At 41.4% G+C, this 22,317-nt stretch overlaps 1 protein-coding gene across 1 annotated transcript in view; it reads right to left on the bottom strand.

Annotated features, from left to right (window-relative positions):
• MPPED2 (metallophosphoesterase domain containing 2) overlaps positions 1–22,317 on the bottom strand; it is a gene marked incomplete at its 3' end in the record, with an annotated part of 164,996 nt that overhangs the window by 121,126 nt on the left and 21,553 nt on the right. The gene's annotated exons all lie outside the window — the stretch shown is intronic.

Here is a 22,317-nt window from a genome sequence, read left to right as displayed (position 1 = left end):
TAATTATTTAAAGGGTTTGTAGCAGAGTTAAGGATGCTTTAACTATATTAACTCTACACTGACAGCTTCCTTTAGTTTTTCCACAGGAATGTACACTTATTTTGGATTATGGGTGAAAGAAGCAGTTATAAATCCAAAGAGAAGGTCATCAGAGAAGCAAATATGCACTGTAAAGACTAGAGGGTGAAACATTAAATAAGGACAGATATTTTATATCACAGCCCCACCCTTGATAGTAAACAAACAGCAGAGAACACACTGGAAGCTCAACCCAAGGTTCCCCTTGCTTGTTGCCTCTACAAGCTTTGTTTAATTTTTCTCTCATTTTTCCACTTTTTAAAAAAGAAACAATCTGAACAAGAGCAATTTTATTGTGCGAACAAAGACAACGGTGTGCAATCTGGGTAGCCCAGCAATTCTTTAATAGTTAATCTTTTTATTTTCTCTTTACCAGAGAGGAAGGAGTGTCAGGAAGAAGAAAGGAGAGCTAGAAGAGATAGAAGGCAGGAGGGAGGAACCGTGAAGTGCCTAACACAGTGGGTCCAACAGGAAATCCAAAAAGAAAGTTTAACTTCTGCGGAAAAAAAATGAATGGATTTTTCCTGTACCCTTTAGAAATCAACAATGCTGTTACCATGGAGAAAATTCATGAATCCACTGAAATCTCATGAGTAACCTGGGGACCCTCCTGGTTACATAAAACATGTTGTTTTTGTACATATACATTTGGTGTCTTCCTTCCCATTACTGAGACTCCCTTTCACTCAATCTCAGAGGTTCCCATTATTTCTTGTGTTCTGAAAGTAGTTTTCTCAGAGAATAAATGTTCCATGATGCAGCAGATTGTGACCCTGAGAGCAACAGGTAATATTCCGAAAGTTGAGATGCTCACAAGAATGGGACTGTGCATGTTAATACTTAATCCACCAACATCTGACTGAAAAATTAAAACATAAACTACTAGACTTCTATATATATGAATGACTACAATAAACGACTTGTATATAGACATAAACATGAACATATAAAGATATACATATCTTTATTTTCCATGTCTCATCCTAATGTTAATGTGTAACTCAGCTCAGGGTATAACTACTGTATCAAAATCCTTTATGACAGGGGCTCCCTGATAGCATAAGCAGTGAAGTCTCAGCACTATCAAGCTATTGGCAGCCACTGTAGCACGAGTTCGATTCCCGGTGAGGGAGCTAACCTACATGGCGCAACAGACCTCTCCTGTCTCACCTGCTGCTCCCCTCAGCAGTATTTTTCAGTCGATCCGCCTGTTCTACTCCCCACTCTGTCTCTGGTGGATCCTCTCACCACCCGCACCTCTGGCCTATACCCCAGCTCCTGTATGCATAAATAAATAAAATAAATCTTCAAAATCCTTTATGACATTACCTGAACTTTTCAGAGGGACATTATAGCTATCATTTTGCATTTATTATATAGAAGGTCACACAGACATAAACCTTTCACTGTGAATAGACACTGTTTCATGAGTCTACTCAGTTTGGAAAAGTGAATCATCACTTAGTACATACTTTGTTCTCCATCTAGTTCTATACTCTGCAATAACTTTCTTATACTTTTGGAATACCGGGCAGTTTCTGAACTGCTTCAACTTCCTTCCCCAACCTGCCACTTTTTTTTTTTAAATAAGATTTATCTCATTTTATTTATTATTTTTATTTATACAATAGCTGGGGTACAGGCCAGAGGCATGGGAGGGTGAGAGGATTCACCAGAGACAGAGTGGGGAGCAGAAGAGGCAGAAGGACCGAAATACGCTGCTGAGGGGAGCAGTGGGCACGACAAGAGAGGTCTGTCGCACCATGGGGGAATCTCCCCGGCTGGCCAGGAATCGAACCCACGCTGCAGAGGCTGCGGACAGCTTCACAGCGCTGTGCTCAACCTGCTGTGCTCAACCCGCCACCGGGGAGGCCCCCAACCTGCCACTTTCTCCAAAGAACCATTTAAATGTCCAGCAGAATTAACAAAGAAATAAAGACCAAGGAACGGAAAAACAGAAAGGATGGGAAGAGGAGAAAATGTACCTCTCAGCATTGAGCTGAAATAAAATAACGACTTGGAAGTACGCAGGAAGATTGACAGAGAAGGTTCACCCATCAACACCTCCAACTTGATGTCACTGAAGACAAATAATTAGTAGACCTTTGGGAGAACATAAGGACTGATTCAAGGTAGATGATTGGGGGAGGGGCAGGTATAATGACACAAATGCAACATGTATGTATTTCCCCTCGCCCAAGAACTAAGCAGCAGGCAAGAGACAGCTTCAAAAGGCAAGAGAGCATGTCTGAATCAGGCTGAAGCATGACAAACACCACCTAGGGGTGTTAAGAAGGAAGACATTCTCATCCAAAGACATTCAGTGTTAAAAATAAGACATCTAGTATAGGAGGCAAGTTGCAGTGGCTATGATTAAAGTTGAGACAACCCTAGGGAAATTACTTCCAAATTGGGCATTTGGTAAACACATTGAAAAAAAAGTCAAGATGGTCAAACATTTTTGCTGTAAAAGCATATCTAAGGAAGACCAATCCTGACTGTTATTAGAAGCTCTACCTGTTCATATTAGGCGAAGACCCTCATGCTACATTTTCCCTCTTAGTACCTTTATTGCTTACTGTTTATACTGCTGGCTTCTCAAACGACCTAACATTTCCCCAAAGGCATCTTGTCAAATATCCTAGGAAGTGAGTCTCATACCAAAGCAATCTAACCCCCAGGTTCAGATTCAAATATCAGAGTGAGATTTGCACGTATCCTTGAATACACCCAGGGGAAAACAAGATGACATGGGAAGATGAGAAGAAAACATAGCATCATAAAATCCCAGAGCTGGACAAAACCTGAGGGGGCATCAAGTTCAATGCTTATGTGAAGCTTGAGTCCCCTAAATCCCTTGCCTGCCCAGCTGACATAAATTTTCTTTGCAGTTTCCCAAGAAGGTGAGTTCATGAAGCCCTCTTGTCTCCCATGCAGCACATTCTGGTCTTGGAGAACTTGGTTTGCTAGAAGGTTTTTGATCCAGAGCCTACACCTCTGAGAAAGCTCAGCATGGTCCAAAAAGACTTGGCCTGGAGCCTAAAAACTTTTGGCTGACTTTTGGCTGAGTCACTCGCTTTGGGTTATGTCATTCTTTTGGGCTTCATCTCTTTCTAATCTGTAAAATGGGAATAATGATGCCTAATCTGTGTTGTTCTGAGGATACACAATATCAAGTACATACAGCACATCAAGAATCACAGCCATGTAAGAATGAAGCATGTTTGACAATAAAAGTCAGACTATGTAGCTCTGATTACCACTCCACATTTATTACCTGTGACACTAAGCAAAGCCCTTAACTCCTATGCCTTGGTTTCCTCATCAGTAAAACAAACATAAAAATAGCACCTATCTCATAGGCTCACTTTAAGAATGAAAAGGGATAACGTGTTCAAAGCATTTAGAACAGTGTCCTTCAGACAGTCAACATTCAATAAAAGTTTTTTTTTTACTAGTTATTCATTACTAAACACTGTAAAATACTTTTTTAAATTATGAAATTTTTTTTTTTAAAACTGATCTACCAGTTAGTTTCACTGCTATCAGTTATAGTATCCTTTAACTTCTTTGACTTTCATCTCTTTTTCTACGAAAAGAGATTCTAAGAGCTACCACTGGGACAGAGAGAGAATTAAAGATCACCTGTGCAACTTCTAGCACAGTACCAGACACATAACCTACAATCAACAAATACTTTTAGTTTCTTCCTGCCACTTTCTTTTTATGTGTAGTTTTGCACTCTGTAGTAACAGAAAATAAAAATTCAGTCCTGGGCCTCCCTGGTGCACGGGGTTAAAGTCTCAGTGCTATGAAACTTATCACCAGCCATTGCAGCATGAGTTCTATCCCTAGCCAGGGAGCTAACCCACATGGCATAGCAGACCTCTCCTGTTGCTCCTGCTGCTCCCCTCAGCAGTGTATTTCAGTTGATCTGCCTTTTCTGCTCCCCACTCTGTCTCTGTTGAATCCTCTCATCCCCCCGCACACTTCTAGCCTACACCCCAGTTCTTGTATGCATAAATAAGTCTTTAAAAAAAAAGAATTCAATCCCTATACTAGTCATAGTTCTTGCAGTATTTGAGGACATGTATTCTAATCCCCTGAAATTTTCTCTACTCTAGTTGAGTAGCGACAGTTTCTTCAATCTTTCCTTGTGTGACAAGGAATTCAAGTGCCCTAGAATTCTGGTGATCTCCTTCTAGAGACAGAACGATAGGTCAGAACCCAGCCATCTGTACTGTTGGAATTCAGGGGCCATGTAAATTCACGCACCAGTGGGCTGTTGAGCAGATACAAAAGCTAATTCAGGCAAGGAGAGATTACAGTGGACAGAGCTGGCCTTCCCTAGAGAAGAACTGAGTTAGCATCTTAACTTGTTCTCTAGTTGTCTCCATCTTATGTACCAAGACTCAAATCTTGTTTTGTTTTAAGATTTATTTATTTATGCATACAAGAACTGAGGAGTAGGCTAGAGGTGTCGGGACTGAGAGGATTCATCAGAGACAGAGTGGGGAGCAGAACAGGCAGACTGACTAAAATACACTGCTGATGGGAGCAGTGGGCAAGACAGGAGAGGTCTGCTGTGCCACGTGTGTCTGCTCCCTGGCCAGGGATCATACTCATGCTGCAGTGGCTGGCGATAGCTTGATAGCACTGTGTCTTTAACCCCTGCACCACCAGGGAGGCCCTCAAATCTTGTTTTTGAAGTTTTATTGGTAAAAGTTTATATATCTCCCTGCATATTAAAATACATAAAAAGTTCTAATTTCTTCATTCTTGACACACTGGAATCTCTTACCCATTAAAAACATATGTTATTATTGCTTCCACTGTGGAATCCTCTCTGGCCATATCTGTTTTGTTTTTTTTTTTTTTCTTTCAACAACAAAGTCATAGAATGTTACAGGACCCATTGATAAATCTTCACAAAGCTGTTATCATGTGTTTTGTCATGGCATGGATTTTTTCGTTAGCCCATGAATGCAGTAAAAGCCTTGTGTACACAATTAGCCTATAACTCAGTGTGAGTATAGATTATTGCTCTTACAAAGCATTTTAACAGGATTTCAACATCATTTAAATGGGTTTCAGAGTATTTACCATCCCCCTTTTCAACTTGAAAATCCTGACTTTGTGCTTATGCATTCCACTGACTTTAATCTCTAAAAAGTTTTACAATGTGACATTAAAGCTTTCATTTTTACTCAGAAATTTAAATGGCATGAAAGCTAAAATTATGCTTGTGATCATACATCACCCGCCCTAGACATGCTGTTTGGTAAAGATAGGTAAAACTTAAGAGCAAATAATAAATAAATACCAGGCTTAACTTTGTACAAATACATAATTATACAATCACATTTCATTTTTTGAGATCCTGTTCTAGGCTTTTGCCATAATCATGTTTACTATTATACCATCTTTGTTAAGTGTCTTACAGCTTTTACACAATTTTTTTTAGTTTCGCCTTAAACAATGTCTTCTATGAAGTCTTCATTTGGATATGCTGCCTTTATTTTTCCACTCCACATTAAATTAAATACATAACTATTAAAATTGTGTTTAAGGCTTGTCCACAATAAAGAACTAGAAAGAGCTTTCCTAACTTCTAATTCTTTTCTCTTTCTCCTCTCTTAATTCTGGAAGTTAAAAATATGCCTGCACTTGGAAAATAAAAATTATGAAAAACACAAAATGCCAGCAAATCAATTTCCTAAGCTCTGCTAACCATTAATAATCAGTCTGTTCAAAAATATTGGAATTCACTGTTAAAAATATTCAAGTTGTAGTGCTTTACATTATGGCTCCTTATTTCTCACATTAAGTCATCCAGTTAAATGTTGTCTCTTAAAACCTAAAAAAACCCAAAACAATTTTATAATTTACTGAAGGAGTGAGAAATATAAAAGTCTGACTTTTAGAAGACTGGTAAAGATTACAAGTGATCCTCATTCTCAGGGACATGAAGTCACAAGTGCAAAATGATGGATTCTGGGATCTCATTACATTGTCATCAAATTGCTATGAGACCTTAGATAGGTCATTTCCTCTCTCACCTCTATTCCTCAAGTGTGAAAAGGACAGGACCAAATGGTCCTCAAGGTTTCCCGATAAGCTGCCTCTTTTTAGGCCAGTAACAACCAGTAACAACCTGTGGAAAATTTCAGAAACAAGTCTTTCTCTTAAGCAGCTTATTTTTTTTTCTCTTTGCACTTTTGTTTTTGGCTTTACAGACAATGTAGCATTAAACATACTCAAGCAGATCCATTCACATAATGATCAGAATCGCAAGATTTTACATAGAAAGAGAAGTGAAGTTGCAATTTAGGGCTGTAGACAGAGCCTCCAGGTATCTCTTGTGTCAAAGAGAACAAGGACACCAGGAATCCAGTTACGCCAGCAAAACAAAAACTAAAGGATATTTGATTTAACTAGGTGCTTCAGAAATGGAGTTGTTGCTGTTTTTTCAAAAAGTACAAGCTGGTGAAATTCTTCTAGGTTAGCCATCACCCCCCAAACAGCAATGGTGCTGAAACAGAGTAGACATAACCGAAGCAGATGTATAAATATATTCACATTTGTACCAAGGGCACTGCTTTCCTTTAACTGCTGAACTGCTGTATCAACACTGTTCTATCACCAACTAATTATAGCTAACAAAGCCCACTGCACAGAGTGTGTCTCATCTATTTTTTCCTAGTAAAGTACAGTGCTGACATTCAATGAATATTAAGTGGCAACAATTTAATTCTTTGAGCACTGCATACTATATGAATTCACAGTCCTTCTATTAGTACCATTCCAGGTGTATTTTAGTGTTGAGCAAGCTAGCTACAATTTAAGCCACAGAGGGCTCTCAGATGGCATACTGTTGGGTCATAAATATTCCACTAGAGATGTATCATCCAGGGTTAAATGTTTTCCCCTCTTTTAGCCTAAGAACTAAGTTAATCAGTTTACAACTCTGGGTACTGACCTTGAACTAGAGAAAAGAAGACCATATGATACTCTACCGAATGCCTGGTATTCTACACAGTTGGTCTAGCAGTCAATCAACAATCATTTCTTTTTAAAAAAATATTTTATATAATTCTTACATCATTTTTCATTTTTGCACAATGTATGCATTTTCATTTTGGTTATATTCCCCATACAACTGCACACTTCCCTTATTTTGACCCTAGTCCTTCCTCTCCCCCTCCCCCCCAGTGTGTATCTGGTTTATAGCTGCTCAACAATCATTTCTTAAGCATCTACCTATGAGCAGGAAATTGGTAGGTTCTGAGATGGCAAAGAAACAATAGATGTGGTTCCCTCCAGGATTCAGAAGTCATTTCATTAATCAACAACTACTTATGATATGCCTGGTGTCTGTTCTGTTACTTAGTCATTTCACAAGCATTGATTGAGCACCTTCTATGCGCCACAGATTATACCAGGTGCTGGGAAGACAGCACACAGGTGATTTATGAAACAACATGCAAGCGTTATAATTAAGGGTATGTCAGGGTTTTGTGGGTAAAGATGATGCCTGATGCTGCAGAAGGGATAGGAAGGACAGGGGTCTGTACCGTGTGCATAGAAGACAAGGCATTATGTCAGTTTCAAACAGCTGAGACAAAGGATCTTAGGCTCAGAAAAAAGGCTTAAGAGTGGCTTGAAGCTGGGAATTGAACTGGGCTTTAGACAAGCACTGGACTTGGAAAATCAGGCAGAAAGAAGGGCTGTCCAGACAACAGCAGGAGCAGTATGGAAGCACTTAGCACGTTCAGGCACTTGTGAGTGAAGAGGCCAGGCGGGAGGAGAGTGGCTGTGACCGCAAGCAGAGGAAGGTTTGAGAAGCTGGTAGGATTGGAGGCCAGACTACAGACATCCAGACTGTGGGGCCTAAAGAGCCCTGGGGGCATGGAAAATATTCTCCTCCCCTCACAAGGAGAGGTGCAGGGCTTTTAGGAAACTGATATGGCTCCAGGCAGGATGGGTGGGTGGGGACAGGTGGCCCTGAGGAGCAGTGTATACAAGGAGACTGGCTCAAAATTAACTACAAATCCAGGTATATGATAATAAAGCCAAATCCATTTGAAATAAAAACAGTAAGAATAGGAAGGAAAAACAGGAGAAACCTGTAAATGAGGAAAGGACAAGGAATCAAGAATGAACGACAACAATCTACACTAAGTTCCCTGTAGCTCCAGTCTGGTCCCATTTTTAAAAAAGATTTATTTAATTTAAACATACAAGAACTGGGGTACAGGGCAGAGATGTGGGGAGGGGGATGAGAGGATTCACCAGAGACATAGTGGGGAGCAGAACAGGCAGATCTACTGAAATAAACTGCTGAGGGGAGCAGCGGGCGCAACAGGAGAGTCTGCTGCACCATGTGGGTAGCTCCCTGGCAGGGGTTTGAACTCGTGCTGCAGTGGCTGCAGATAGCTGCACAGGGCTGTGCTTAACCCCTTGTGCCACCAGGGAGGACACCCTGGCCCCGTTTTGATTACATGTGGAGCTATAAATTGGATGTTTATGTCCTTTCCTAAAATTCCAATGTTGAAGCAAGTCCTAATCCTCAGTTTGGTAGTACGAGGCGGGGGGTAGTCTTTGGGATGGAATTCAATCATGAAGGTGGAGCCCTCATGAATGGGATTTGTGCCCTTTTCAGAAGACAAAGGTAGAGGCTTTCTCTCTTCCCCTTTCCCTCCCTCTTGATATGAGAATAGAGCAAGAAGTCTCCTCTACTGAAGGACAAACTTCCCTGAGATATCCAGAACAGACCTTTCTAAGACATGTCATTTTGGCATGTGGATTTTTTCAACTTACTTTCAATCGAGGCTCTCAGGCTCACAAGAAACTTTTATCACTCCCCTGACAACAGGAATAACTGGGGGTATCGACCGGAATCAGGGTTTTTACCAAAAATAACTTTTCTTTCAAAGAAACCCATATATGGCAGGACAAACATCTCCCTATGAATCACACTGTCCCCATCTTGATACGCCTCCTCTCTCTCGGAAACCCCAGGACCTTATCCCATTCCTTAATTCAAGGTATAGGTAGCTTCATTTTGCCCCATTTGCTTTAGAATCGGGATCTATCTAGAGTCTTCATATATGTATGATTAAATTTGTTGTTTCCTGCTAATGATATGATGATTTGCACCCCATGTTGAACAGAACTCAGGAGGGTCAGGAAAAATGTCCTCTCATCGCCTACACTACAACTCAGGAAGTGGGTCTTTCCCAGGAACTGGCTCTAGTTAGCACCTTGATCTTGGACTTCCATTATCTCCACAATTGTGAGAAATGCATGCTTGCTGCTGAAGCTGTTATAGGACAGGGAGAGGGGCAGCCCAAACCCCACAAACCTGCCTATTCTAAATGGGTTCTGCCATTCGCCGCATCAACACAAAACATATGAGACTTTAATGGGAAGGAACTTTAATACAACTAGGAAACAATACAGGTAAGGCAAAGAATCTAGTTTCTAAATGACCACCCTGTTACAAAGCCACCCAGTCTACAGTATTTTTACTAGTCAGCTCAAACTGACTAAGACATCTGAATACTGACAGAGTTTTTTGACTGAAAATCACAATAAAGTGGAGGAAGAACAGCAATAGCTTGCATGTAGAATCCAGGCACTGTGCAATGTACCTTACTGCAAGTTGGTCTAGTCTTTTCCCCCATTTTACAAATGAGGAAACAAATGCTTAGAAAAATGAGGCAATTTGGTAAAGGTTCAGAGTGAGTAGGCAGCCTTGCCCCCGGCTCACTGCCCAGGATCCACTGTCTCTACCATTCTCTGGCTAAACTCCTCTTATACAACACACCCAGATCTAAAAGCTGTCCTGTCCTAAACTGGGGCACACAGATTATAAGCCAATAATTACAATTACAACTTCCAGTACAAGAATTTCCAAACAATGGTCACTTGAAAATATGTTCCATCTGGCTCAGTCTGCTAAAAAGAACTTTAATGGCCATCAAATACATAAGCACTTAGGTTTTAAAATGTTGGGGGTAGGTGATATTCACAGGAGTGAGTAACTGATCACAAGGTGCCTTTTTTTGCTGTTTTATATTAACTCTGCCAAAGGGAAAGGAAAGCTACTCATACTTTACCTTTCTAACTTATCAAAGCCAAGGTTTCCAACATTTGATGTCCAAGATTTAATGTCTTACCAGCATTTATTAAGAGGATTCATTGTTAATTGTGCTTATCAAAAGTGCAGATAACTTCATATTTGCATGGTTAATGGCCCTCCTTGAAAGTGGGTGGTCATTTCAGTTGGGTTTTAATCACCTCAAACTTATGTTTATTTGTTTGTTTTCCAACCTGAGGTTGAGTTGACTTACTTTCAAATCATCAGTCATGCCTAAGGCAGAAAGACCACATTTAGCTACAAATGGGACATCATATAAGTACATCTCAAGACACATATTATTTGGAAGGCCATTTCCATCATTCAACAACCTATCAAAATTAATCTAATACAATAGTTTTCAGACTCGGTATATACTCTGGAGACTGTTCCACAAAAATAAAGAGAACCATTGTAACCTACATGTTTATCCTTTGCTGAAATAACCATATCCAACCATAAAAATTATATAATCCCCACAAAGCAGAAGAAACCATTGAAAATTAGTTTATTCCCTTTCTGGGAATACAGTTACTACCTCAGTAGAGTATTTCCTAGTTTTCCTGTCTCATCATGACTGCAGTGGGTAGTGTATCCACGGCACAGACCTACTAGGTGACTTGCCCATTATCATCCAGTTAGTATGTGGTTGAGAAGAAAATCAAACTTAGCTCTGGTTGCAATTCCAGTAGTAGATTCTTTGAACAATAACAAACAATATCCTCTACCTCATTATATCTTCTCCTTAGCATTGGCCAAAATCTGCCCTGGTTCCCCTGTTGAATGACACTAGCGAGCTCCACCAATAGATAAGAAATTAGTCTTCCACCCTAAAGCTTTTGAAATAACAATTTTATTCATTCAGTCGAGGTGTCAGCAAACTACAGCCCATAGGCTAAATCCAGCCCAATGCATGTTTTATAAAGAATGTTTTACTGGAACACAACCACATTCATTTGTTTAATTATTGTCCATGGCTGCTTTGTACTACAACAGAATTTCATAGTTGTGACAGATGCCATATGGCCTACAAAGCCAAAAATATTTACTATCTGAACCTTTACAGGAAAATTTGCCCACTCCTGATTTTTGTCACTCAACACTAATTATACATTTATAAACAACTGTATGTTAGACATTTGATTAGCAAAAAATAATACCTAATATTTAGCAGGATCTACTTTGTGCCAGGGGTTTTCTTTCCTGTATTACATTTAATCCCCTCAAGATTTCTGCATGATGTGTGTGTGCAAGAGCACTGTCCATTCTCCAAATATTACTTGAAGTCCTATTAAGTGGGAGTTTGGATTTGGAGACTGTCTAAATAGTTTTTGCCCTTTGTTACACAATACTCTTTCTCAGAGGTATTAGGAAAAATTTAAGACTTTGGAATGAGTATCTTACTAATGAAATGCTGAAGTGCCCAGTCACTATCTGTTCCCACCGGGCTATTGGCCTTACTCTTTCACTGGGTCATTTTACAGATATGTTACTTGTAAATAAATGAAGGCCATGCAAACACTACTTGTCTATAGCTGCAAATAAATTCTGTTCAGTGTAGGTCCAATTAGTTTCCACTAGTTTTGCATCCATTTGGAAATTCATGATTTATTTCATATAAATTTGTGGTTCTCCTATGAACTTGTTATAATAACTTCCTTGGTTTCCTCATTAACTAGTAACATAAATAAAAATTTTGACAATGATAGCAACAATTTTTTACCATAAGTTATATATACCTATGCAGGATGGGAGGGGGAGAATGAGAGAGAACAAAGTAATGAAGAGATCATGACAGGGGTCATTTACATCACTTCGAACCATCAACAAGACGTTGGACTAGAGCGCAGTTCTTGCACTGCCTAGCTGTAAGTTCCTAGACAAGTTACTATACTTCCCTGAGGCTCAGTTGTCGCCCTTAGCAACTGGGGATAACAATATTACCTAGCATACAGTTAAATAACTGTTGCTTCTAATGGGGTTGGTCACTAATTAAGTGCTCACTAATTATTAGGCCTCATTACTGATTCTTGTATGAAAAATAATTAATGAAAGGAAGTAGTTCTATCTGGGGATGGGAGGGCTTCACAAAGTGAGTATATTTCACCTGGGTGTTGAAGAGTTGGTAGAAGTGCACCAAAGAGCTAAGATAATGTCATTTGACATAAAAACAACAGTATATTTTTTTTTAAAAAAGGAGAAGTCTAAAAGGGTAAAATAAAGGGGTCAGAATGCCAAATTTGCAATGACTCCCCCATAGATGGTGTATCTGTAATATGACGTGAATTCTCCTAAAATTGTTAAAGCTTAGACTGTTGTACTTTACAGTTGGATAACGATTGCTAAAGCCTTGTAGGAATGTATTATACAGATACCAGACTTTCAGGAAATCCAGATACTAACTCATCATGACTACAGTTATGATGGTACATGGTACATAGTACATCTCATTCAGGTACCATCTCCCTCAAACTTAACAAAAACTATTAGCCAGGAATGAGGGAGGGCAAAGTCTAGATCACATTTTTTATCAAGCTCTACAAAATGCACTTTTACAGTCAGCTTAATACACATACACACACACACACACACGAGACTTGTGCATACACACACTGCCCTATACACCCACAAAAATAACACAAAAATAACACACAATATATCCTGATTCTCATCTGGGGCAGATCCGATTTCCTTCAGTGCCTCATTTTAGGGCATTTCTGTATTTTTTTATTGGTCTCATGATTATTCACATATAAAATTACCCCATTTCATTTCAAGTCAGCCACTTTCCTGGAAAAGGGGACTAAACTTCAGATAATTTCAGTTCACTATCAACATTTGCTAAAAGTCAGTAGAAAGTCCTGATCCATCAGGTCTGCATAATTCTGTTTGCTCCTTTTTACTCCCACATACACCCACTTGAATGCTAAACTAAGTAGGTCCCACTATTGTAAGAAGGAATTGTGCAAAAGTGTCAACCTTAATGACCTCCAGGTCTACTAAGACTCAGGCATGCCAACTATCGCTTTCTGTTAGAGTACTGATGGAGAAGATGAAAAGGCGACGGGACCACCTCAAAAAGTCTTCTTTCAGAAAAAAAAGATATCATCCCGGGCCTCCCCTGGTGGCGCAGGGGTTGAGCACTGGGCTACGAAGCTGCCCGCAGCCTCTGCAGCGCCGGTTCGATCCCCGGTCACAGGCGAGGGTCCCGCATGGCATACAGACCTCTCCTGCTGCACCCGCTGCTCCCTGCAGCAGTGTATTTCATTGGTCTACCTATTCTGTTCCTCACTCTGGCTCTGGTGAATTCTCTCACCCTCCCACGCTTCTGACTGTACCCAGTGCTTGTATAAATAAATAAATAAATCTTTAAAAAAAATCATCCTACCCTCAGTCCCTCAGTCTCCTGAGATTCTGCTGTGCAACTGTTTTGAGCACTCTTCCTGATGAAGCAAACACGTGACCACCTCCATCCATAAAGGCTGAAGCGTGTGTACTTAGCTAAAGGGCATTGCAATAATTTTTCTCTTCCACGTGAGAAAGTTAGCCTTAAAAATTCTCTGGCTCACTGACTGTTTTTAAATCATCTTTTAGGGAGGGGTGGCCAAGGGGGCATATTAATTTGAACCAGTTCCTTTCCCACTCCCATATCAATTGCTCTTTAAAATAACAACAACAGTAGAAAGGGGGTGCCCCTATCAAGCCTCCAGTTTGTCTTTCCAGGCAGTGCTCAAGTCTCAACATTTTAATAGGCAATGCCTCCAGCTACCCTCCATAGAGAAGCGGCCCTCACTTGATTAGCATCAGGGCTGAAGCTGTTCAGCACAGACGTGATCTGTTAGAATTTAGGGTGAATGGTGGTCTGAGAAAGTCACTGATAAGATTTATAATTCCCAACTACAAATCATTCTCTGATTGCAAAGAAATTATCGTGTCTTTCCCTCTCATGTTGTAGCATGTTACAGTACTAGGAAACTCAGTGAGGATCATAAACCCATGTCAATAAGTGCAGCAGGACTAGAATATCATTTCTCATTTCTCTTTGTCCTGACTCTTAAATGTTTGCTGCAGGATCCAAAATGAGGAAGTATTCCCAGTACAGTCTGGCAGAGGGGAGGTGAGAATAGCCAGGAATTTTGATGTGAGTTTGCCAAAGCAACTTCATGGAGCACTGGTGGCAATTTAGCACATGGACCATTTTCATAAGCACTTGGCGGGCAGGGTATAGAGTTCACACACATCTACACCTGCTGCTTCCACAGCTTACAGAGCAAAGAAATGGACTCCTTGGTTCTTCTTCTCATTCAAGTGAAAGGGGAAACCTCATCCAGACCCCCCTGTCAGGGGTGTCCCTAAGAGCCAAAGGCACAGCCCTCCCTGAGAAAAGACACAGTAAGACTTCCCTCTCACAAGGTCCAGCTCAGGGCTGGTGCTGTCTTGACAAAAGGCTACAAAATCAGGCGAATCTGTGAATCGTGCTGCAAGGTTTCTGGGCTAAAGATTCTTTTTCCACAGGAGATGAGTATAACTCACTACTTTTCTCCACAAACTCAGTTCCAACTGAAACTCAAGAAAGGTGAACGGCTGTGCCCGTTGTGACCTGCCCACTGTTGCCTCCACCTTTAACTTGTCGACGGGTTGAATCCTTCATCCTTTTTCAAAAGGCTGCCTCAGATATAATCTGATTTCATCCTCACCTTATAGGTCAAAAGGACAGTGTTATTACTCCCATTGCCTCTAAGATCCCAAGGGGCTGAGTGACTGGCTCATGTGTCAATGTGAATGGCAGAACAGGATCCAGGCTCATGCTTTCTGACTCCCAGCAATAAAAATCATGGCTCTCATCAATGTACGCGATTTGCCATGCATCAGGCACTGTGCCAAGCATTTTATGAACATTACCTCATCTCGTCCTTGCCAGAACCCTACAACATGGGTATTATTAATCCCATTTTACAGATAAGAAATACTGGGTTTATGAGGTTAAATAATTTCCCCAAGGCCAGAGATGTCATAAATGGTGAAGCCTCAATTACCAGGGGAGTCTGTCAGACTCCTGGCGTATTCTTTTAAGAGTCCAGTACTTTTTGCTATGAAAAGCCAAAGTTAATTAAGTCTTCTCCAGTTCTGAAGATTTCAAATATGTACCTAACAAACTTTTGAAATGCAAATCTTATCCACTTTGATACTGTTCAACTGAAATCATTCTAAGAAACGATAAAGTGCTATCTCTTGTCAGGTGTTTTTACTGGCCCAAATATCGTTTGCTTACATCTCCTGCTTCATTTAAAAGAAAACCAGATGGTTCAATATAAATTCCTGCATGAAATTTACTACAATCCCCCAGAAAACTTTATGAGCATACTAAGTTCTCAAGACAAACAGGAGGATTCAAATCCCAAATTCACAAACTGAGAAGCTCTGGAATGTGGGTGAGTTACTGAACTTCATGCTTCAGTTTTCTCTCATTTACATTAGGGGTAAAAATACCTCGCAGAGATGTTGTGAGGACGTAATGAGAATGCACTGAGCGCAGCGTAAAGGACCAATAATTATGTAAATTATTACTGTTTCGTTGTTATTTCTGTCTCTGCAAAATTTCTCAGGATTGCCCTAATTCCAGGAGGTTTGACAGAACCTGAAGACTCCCTTAACGGCTTTCCAAATACGGCTCTTACAGATAAAAAAGCACCCTGCACCCTATCGGAGAAAGAACATACCATTTTGTAATTCATAATTCTACTCTGTCTCTTAAAATTATTATCCACCGGTTACTATTAAAAATGTCAAGTCTTTTATATCACCTTAGTGCTCTGTCAAATAGGTGTTATTTTACACAAAGTAATGTGTTAATTCAGTCAAGTAAGGGTCACCTGAGAAACCAGAATCACAAAGGATAAGTGAATTTCCTTAAACTTCCCCCCAAAGATGAGAAATTATTATTTTACTGTTTAAAAAAAAGCTTTTTTGCTCCTAATTATAAAAATATATGCTTTACTAGGGTTAGGAATAGCTAGCATTAGTAAAATTAAGAATGTGTATATAAATGCAAAGAAAGGCCCACATTCAGCTACACGGCGATACCTACTAACCACTAACATTTTGGTATCTTTCCATTTTTGTCTTTGCGCTATGCATTTTTAAAACATAATTGGGATCATTCTGCATTCAAAATGTTATATTCTGGGATTTTTTTCTCCACTGAAACCATTATAACATCAGCATTTTCGATGTTACTGCAGACTCTTCATAAACGTTTTCACTGGCTGCAGGGTATTTCACGTTACTTTTGTCATAATTTTCTAAACCGTTTCCCATTGCTGAACTCCCCCCAAAGGCTTTTAAGCTGTCAAGCCCAGACAAGATTTCTAGACACACAGCCCTAACAATGGGGCCTGCCTGTGGTCATGAATTGAGCCATTTGGGTAACTAGCAACATAACTTCTCCCCCTAAGTGAGAGGTGCTGTGGGTCCTAGTCTTCAAATACCAATAGTCCAAGAGTTCAGTGATGTGTAAACCCCAAATGCCCAGAGTTCTGGGCAACAATTACAACAGCTCCTCTAAGATAAATAAAATAAGGTTCTGTGTGGTCCTGGTCACCCTCAGTGAGCCCAGGAAAGAGCACAAGCCTCCCCCACCTTTGCAGCCTGCACTCAAAACAAACTGGGCAGGGCCTCCCCAGTGGCGCAGCAGTTGAGCGCTGGGTTGCGGGTCTGCCTGAGGCCTCTGCAGTGCCAGTTCGATCCCTGGCTGCCAGCGAGGGTCCCACATGGCACGCAGAACTCTCCTGCTGCCCGCTGCTCCCCTCAGCAGTGTACTTCGTCAGTCTGTCTGTCCTGCTCCCCGTTCTGGTGAATTCTCTCACTCTCCCATGCTTCTGACTGTGCCCAATGCTTGTATAGATAAATAAATAAATCTTTAAAAAAAAAAAAAACTGGGCCTATACAGTGTCTCCTTTCTCCTCAGCTCCTACATCATTTACTTGCAAACATCGCTGTTCAACACCACTCAACACCATTTGCTGCCAACTGCATCATAAAACCAACTTTTTACAGTAATCTACCATGTTTATTGTATTTTCTTGGGGGCGGGGGTAAGAGGAGGGAGGCAGAAGGGTAAGGGTTAACATAGGAAAAAAAAAACAATGGTGATCTTGCTTCTTCTAGTTACAGACTGTGTCTCCGAGGTCAGAAAACACAACTGTTAATGCTTACTCCTTACCCTCATGTTCAGGCATGGCTGTGGGCTTAAGATCTAGAATTTAAGGGCCTCCCTGGTGGCACAAGGGGTTAAGACACAGCACTGTGAAGCTCTCTGCAGTCACTACAGCAGGAGTTCTATCCCTGGCCAGGAAGGTGACCCACATGGCACAGCAGACCTCTCCTGTCTCGCCCGCTGCTCCCCTCAGCAGTTATTTCAGTTATCTGCCTGTTCTGCTCCCCACCCTGTCTCTGGAGAATCCTCTTGCCTCCCCTTCCCCCACCTCTGGCCTATATCCCAGTTTTTTGTATGCATAAATAAATAAACCTTTAAAAAAAAAAGATCTAGGATTCAGTACCATACCTTTCAATTTAGGAAGGATGGTGTGGTCTCAAGAACATGTGAGTTACATCTGCATTCCCCCAAGTTAAAACAAGCAAGCAAGCATGGAGTTTTGTTTTAAGCAGCTAAAGGTTAAGTCAAGAAAGGACAACGTTCATGAACTTCAAAGCACAGTAGCTGCAATTTTGAAAATAATCATTGTTCCTGTTAAAAACCAGATTAGGAATAGAGAAGAATTAACATCAAGTCCAAAGTCAGAATAAGATAAAAGAAAAGAATGGGTTTTGTGACAAGAACTGGGTTTGAGTTCTCACTCAAGCCCCATGACCTAAAATGGCCACTTCAAAGGGTTCTTCAAGTATTACATACAGCATCTTCAACTTCCAAGGATCATCAGTGGCACAGAGCTTGTGTTTCTGATGTTGTGAGAAGTTCAGTATTATTGACACTAAGAAAAGCCTATACTGCAAGAGCTGTCAGGTAGTCAGATTACACTGACAATACATGAGTGCCAATAATTATAAACATAAGGTCCACAATAAAAAATTAAGAAATTTTGGCCTATTTTTTTTGTTTGTTTTTTTTGTTTTTTTCACTTCATGAAGCAAACTAGGAACTAGGGAGACAAACATTACCCTTCTAGACTTCTTAGTTTGTAATAGGGCAGTTTGTCCAATGTAGGATCTATCTCCTAGGAACTGTGTGAGTTTCAGGAAGCACAGAGCACATTGCCTGTTCCAGGCCAGTCCCCAGGCAAGACCATGGCAGTTTTATGTCCTCCACTCAGCTGAGTCCCAGGCCAGATATCTGAGCCAACCCAGCCCAGCCCTGACTGCAGAGGGCATTCAGAAAACACTAATCCAAGGTGTTCCTGGTAGCTCAGGGGTTAAAGTCTCAGCACTATCAAGGTATCAATGCCAAGGCCTGAGTTCAAGCCCAGGCCAGGGAGGTGACCCACATGGCGCAGCAGACCTTTCCTGTCTCACCCGCTGCTCTCCTCGGCAGTGTATTTCAGCCAGTCCTCCTGTTCTGCTCCCCACTCTGTTTCTGGTGAATCCTCTCACCCACCCCCTGCACCTCTGGCCTCCACCGCAGTTCTTGTATGCATAATAAAGATAAATCTTTAAACAAAAATAAAGCCCTAATCCATGTCCCAGCAGCTTAGAGGCAGGCTATTCTGACATCACCCTCTGCTTTGCCTTTCACTTTAGTTCTAGTTAATGGCTCTCTCCCTCTTTCCTCATTCCTGTTACTAATCTTTATAACCGACACAATTCCAGCACAGCAATGACTATGTCCTTGCCCTAACCTAAGACTAGACTCCTATTTTTAAATTTCTGCCTCCAAAAGCAAGAATATCCACTAGAGGTCTGCCATCTACTGCCACACCTTCTTGGGGTTAGAAGATTCCCCCACATTTGCCTGCACTGAGGCTGACACTAAGACGGGGTTGAGGTGGGGATGGGGTATAACCACCAATGACAGCGCCAGGGGAGGACAGGTCACTGTGGGTTCTTCAGCTGCAAGACCACTTAGCCTCACAGAACAACTAACAGGGGAAACAAAAGTCTCTAAGGCCACGAGGGCTGGTGATCTCACCCCAGGTAATATCCACAGTATCCAAAAGTCCTAACTAAAAAGCCACTCATCCAAGATGGCGCCCGGTCAATGAAGTCCTGGAGCTCGTGACAATAGCAGGCCAGGGGCTAACTCACCACAGCTGGAGGTGATCATAGACAGGGCCAAGGAGATGATGCCGCAGCAGCCCACAGCCACAGTCTGAAGGTCAGATGGATAGCACCAGGCGTTGGACCAGACAGCAATGGAGACAGCACTATCAGGAGATGCTGCCACATGATCAACAGCTCTCAGAGGTGACCCAGACACAGAGTGCCTGTCACCCATTAACAGAGCTGGACAGCACTGGCCACCAGCATCACAGCTTCCCGTGAGCCACACCAACAACAAACAGCTCTTCGAGACCCCAGGCCCAAGACCTGCTGCTCCTTTCAAGGAGTGTCTGAGACAAGTCAGAGGCAAGTGCGGCCATCCCAGCCTCTGCGAAGCTCTTTGACTTCTCCCTTTGGAAGTCGGCTGCTGGATGTGTCTGGGAGCATCCAGTCTGAGGGAGCAATTGTCCAGCCCAAGCCAGTAAGCCCAAGCAAGCAAGTCCAAGTACCCCAGAGTGAGATGTACAAGCAAGCCTTGTCCAGGAGAGAGAGTGAGTATGTTTATCCCAAGCTGGCTTCCCTCCCGCCCTATTACCCCTTTCAGGGTCCTCCCACTTACCCAACTGATTAGACCCACTTCAATCTTATGGCTGATTGGACCATTTACTAACCAGCTCATAGCTAACACCTGATCAGTCCATCCCAAGATCCAGACACCAAATGCACAGGCCCCTCTACTGCCTGCAGCTGGAGACTGCCCTGTGCGGCGACCTGGTAGGGGAACCACTGCCATCTAACATCACTGTTGGACACTGTTGAGGATAGCAGCCTGAGCCCCAGTGGTGACAGTGAAATGCCCACTACCTGCTGCCACTTGCACTGCCCTCAAGCAGTGCTCTGGGGCTAAGCACTGGAGCCCCAGGGGGCAAAAGGGGTTCCTGGTTTCAACATCATGTGCTGGCCTCCCTGACACCAGTTCACTAGTAAACAGGTCTGCACAGTCATCTCCAGACCTGACCTCACACCTCCCGTAAATGTGGACAGTCCCCAGAAAACCACAGCATGCGGGGCTATCTGGCCTGCTCCCCCTACTTCTAGACACCACTCAGTAACAGTTATCATCACCTGTTTAATTCATCCCAGAGGACAAACTATACCCACTAAGCTGCAAATTATTGTGTTTATGTTGGACTTTTCTTCTTCTTCCCCAAAGGAACAACTTCGGTCCTGGCCCTCTGAACTGGTCACTCAGTCGTAACTCACACCACTTGGAGTACAATCGCTCCAGACACTACCTCACTCTCTTGCCTTACCAGTTTAAAACATAGACTGATTCACTAATTTCTAGCAGAAAGCAATTTGAGGAACTTACTTTACATCTGACAGATAAGGAAAGGAGGCTCAGACCCTGAGAGGCTTGTGTCGTATCATAGCGTGAGTCAGCGGAAATTCTGAAACTAGAGGCTCCCAGACAGGATAACTCATGCCACTGGCCAACTCTTATATGGATATGTCTATGAACTAGTGGAAGAAATAAACCCTCATCACACTTCCCTGGAATCTCAAATTCTTCATTCCTGCCAATAAAGGGCCCAGTCTTCACAGTATTATTTAATACTTCCATATGAGAATGTTCCTTGAAGGAAGTTATTTCTTCCATAGGTTTCCAAATAACCTCAATGTAGAGAAAATCTCTTTCTTCTTAAATTTTTACACTCATCTGTTGGTGTTTAATTGACTGGGTTAATAGTTTCGAGGGTTCCCTCTGGAATTCCATGTCCTGTGAGTGTGATGTTTCCATTTGTAATTCTTTCCTGCATTATCTTCCAATCCCAGCGCCCCTTCAGTGGAAAATCCAGCAACTAAAACAGGAATTCCAAGTAAATTTGGCCTAAAATCTTAAGAGTGTTTGAAATGCAAGGTTCCTTGGAGACCATCTGTCTTAACCCGTCAGTATCAGATTTATTTTACAATGAAGAAACTGAGGTCTACTCCACCTCAATCCAATGTGCTTTTCGCAATATAGTTCCCTCAGCCTTCTAGAAATGAACTCTTCCATATTTGTGATTCCATCAGAGTGAAAAAGTCATCCCAGGTCATGCTTCTGTACAGAGCCTCAATCAGTGGAACTATTCCAGAAATGTTTGTGGATCTGGATTGTATTTATTTCTTGTTTCTTCATGACTTCAGTTCCACATGGTCATGAGCATTGTTTTATAAAAGTAAAGATCCAAGGCTTTAACCATGGATCTGTGGCTGCCTCACTGACAAACCAGCCAGATCCACACGCTCAGGCAAACTTTTGTTTCCTGACCAACTACGAAACCATGACACTCTGGGCAATCTCATTTAACCTTGATTTTCTCATCTGCAAAATGGGAATTCCACCACCTAATTTTGAAGGTTATGGTGAAAATTAAATTAGCTGATATATCAAGAAAATTAGCACTTAGTTTGGTACACAATAAGGACTCATTAAATGGTAGCTAGTGTCTTATTGTGATTAACCAATGTAGGACAATAAGATAAGGAAAACATCGTCAGAATGGAAAACTAATCAATTAATAATGCTTAGTTTTATATTTTAGGCTGTGACAAATTTTGTATCAAGGATAATGTAAATGATCAGTGGGCATTATATTGAATCACTCTTCCCTATAATGAATTTATGAGATTATCATTTTACTTTGTTAAGCAGTCCCAGACTTAGGCAGTTTGTTTGCATAGAACATAGCAGGGATTCAATAAATATTTAAATAAGTGAATGAATAAAAATCTCACTATGCCAAATAAGCAAATACATATCAAAACTCTGGGACAACTGTATTCACCATTCTATTTACAAGACTTAGTTTTATAATATTGCTATCTAAACTAGAGGTATT

This window comes from Talpa europaea (assembly GCF_964194135.1).
Source record: "Talpa europaea genome assembly, chromosome: 1".
In the NCBI taxonomy this organism is placed as follows: Eukaryota; Metazoa; Chordata; class Mammalia; order Eulipotyphla; family Talpidae; genus Talpa; species Talpa europaea.
The sequence above is the reverse complement of the archived record's forward strand: the minus strand, read 5'-3'. Positions and strand labels throughout refer to the sequence as shown.